The 2750-nt window shown below is 44.0% G+C and overlaps 1 pseudogene; it reads left to right on the forward strand.

The window, feature by feature from the left end:
• The first annotated feature begins 1366 nt into the window (after positions 1-1366).
• LOC105553440 lies at positions 1367-2425 on the forward strand (annotated as a pseudogene).
• Positions 2426-2750: the final 325 nt, after the last annotated feature.

Genomic DNA, 2750 nt, shown 5'->3' on the forward strand with positions numbered 1-2750 from the left:
AGTTCGAAACCAGTCTGACCAACACGGTGAAATCCCCTCTCTGCTAAAAATACAAAAATTAGCCAGGTATGGGGGCGTGCACCTGTAATCCCAGCTACTCAGGAAGCCAAGGCAGGAGAATCGCTTGAACCAGGAGGCGGAGGCTGCAGTGAGTGGAGATCGCGCCATTGCACTCCAGCCTGGGCAACAGAACGAGACTCCATCTAAAAAAAAAGAAAAAAGTCATTATAAATATGGACTTCTAGAGACATGCAATATCATTTTTTAAAAAGACTAAATGGATGGAACTGATAGCAGATTAGACATTAAAGAAAAATGAGATCCATGAAATTGAAAACATAGCAATAGGAAGTGGCCAAAATAAAATCCAGGGAGAAAACACTGGAAAAAAGTGAACAGAGACCCTCCCTATGATCTGTGGGAAAATATAAACTTGTCTAACATAGGTATAGCCAACATTCTGAGGAATAGAGAAAAAAAAATTCTCTATAAAATGTTAGAAATTTAGAAATTTAGAAAAATTTAGAAATTTTAGATATTGTAGAAATAATGGCCAATATTTTTCCAACTTTGATGAAATTATAACCCCACAGATCCATAAAGCTCAGTAAGGTCTTAAACGCACATAATGATCAAATCACTGAATATCAATGATAAAAAGAAAATCATAAAAGCAGCCAGAGGAAAAAGACATATTAATTATGTGGGAAAGAAAAATGATAAAATTAACGGAGGACAGAAGCTTATCAGAAATTATGCAAATTGAAACAAAATTGAACAGTGCTTTTAAATACTGAAAGAAAAAACAAAACTGTCAACGTAGAATTCTACATGCTAGAATTTGAAAAAGAAAATATCTTTCAAAAATGAAGGCAAAATAAAGACTTTTTGCAGACAAAGAAAAGCCAAAATAATTCAGTGCCAGCAGAACTTCACTACAAAAAAATGTTAAAAGAAGTCCTTCAGGCCAGGCGCGGTGGCTCACCCCTGTAATCCCAGCACTTCTGGAGGCCGAGGATCACCTGTCAGGAGTTTGAGATCAGCCTGGCCAACATGGCAAAACCCTGTCTCTACTAAAAATATAAAAATTAGCCAGACATGGTGGTGTGCGCCTGTAATTCCAGCTACTCGGGAGGCTGAGGCAGGAGGATCGTTTGAACTCAGGAGGCAGAAGTTGCAGTGAGCTGAGAACGTGCCACTGCACTCAAGCCTGGGCAACAGAGCAAGACTCCGTCTCACCTGACGACCCCGCCCAGACCTCAGATCTGATCACATAGGACAGTATGCACCTTAATATCCTGAAGAAGAGGCACAAAATGTTCAAGTGATGTTTAGAAACAACTTGGGAGGGTGCGTCAGTGAAATCATGCAGCCATCAGGACACAGGCTCCGGGACGTGGAGCATCATCCTCTCCTGGCTGAAAATGACAATGATGACTCTTCGTCATCCTCCTCTCAGGTTGACGTGGCAGACAGGGTCTGGTTCATCCATGACGACTGTGGCATGATCTGTGCTGATGTGACATGGCTTCCGGTCATCTATGCAGACTTTGTGGTGACTTTCATCATGTTGCTGGCTTCTAAAGCCTTCTGGTACTCTGTGGTCAATGGGGTCATCTTTAACTACTTGGCCGCGTTTGCCCTGTTGTCCCACCTGAGAACCATGCTCACCGACCCCGGGGCAGTACCCAGAGGAAATGCTACAAAAGAATACATGGAGAGTTTGCAGCTGAAGCCCAGGGAAGTGATCTACAAGTGCCCCCAAGTGCTGCTGTATCAAACCAGAGCTCACCCACCGCAGCAGTATTTGCAAAAGACATATTAGGAAAATGGATCATCACTGCCTGTGGGTGAACAATTGTGTAGGAGAAAAGAATCAAAGATGTTTTGAGCTCTTCACTATGTATATAGCTCTGTCTTCAGTCCATGCCCTGATTCTCTGTGGATTTCAGTTTATCACCTGCGTCTGAGGCAGTGGACTGAATGCAGTGATTTTTCACCTCCATTCACTGTAATCCTGTTGACCTTCCTGTGCCTGGAGGATCTTCTGTTTTTCACTTTCACTGCAGTTATGTTTGGCACCCAAATTCACTCCATATGCAATGATGAGAGGGAGATCCAGTGATTGAAAAGCGAGAAGCCCACATGGGAGTGGAGGCTGCCCAGGAAGGGATGAAATCAGTCCTTAGGGACCCTGTTACTCCCCTGGATGAATTCCTTTGTCAGCTTCTGTTTTAGGCGACTGCCTAAAAAAGGCGGTCTGGAGTTCTCAGTGTGCAGCCTTGCTCATCAGGCTGGAACTTACTTGCTCACAGACTTCCACTTATTTATTTGGGGTCTGACGGGTATCGACAGCTCATCTGTGACCAACAGGACAACTGGAACCTATACAAACCAATTGCTTGCAGCAAGCAGAGTTTTATAAATATTTATAGTCACAGATGGCAGATTCTCCACACCAGAAGAGGCTCTCCTCAGTCTCCACCTGTACAACCATGGATAGGTGATAAAATAGGATCCTTGAGCTGGGCGCGGTGGCTCACGCCTGTAATTCCAGCACTCTGGGAGGCTGAGGTGGGTGGATCACCTGAGGTCAGGAGTTTGAGACCACCCTGGCCAACATGGTGAAACCCCATCTCTATTAAAAATTAAAAAAAAAAAAAAGAAAAAAGAGCCGGATGTGGTGGTGCACGCCTGTAGTCCCAGCTACTTGGGAAGCTGAGGCAGGAGAATTGCTTGAACCCAGGAGG

The sequence above is a fragment of the Mandrillus leucophaeus genome, unplaced genomic scaffold (genome assembly GCF_000951045.1).
Source record: "Mandrillus leucophaeus isolate KB7577 unplaced genomic scaffold, Mleu.le_1.0 Scaffold595, whole genome shotgun sequence".
Classification (NCBI taxonomy): domain Eukaryota; kingdom Metazoa; phylum Chordata; class Mammalia; order Primates; family Cercopithecidae; genus Mandrillus; species Mandrillus leucophaeus.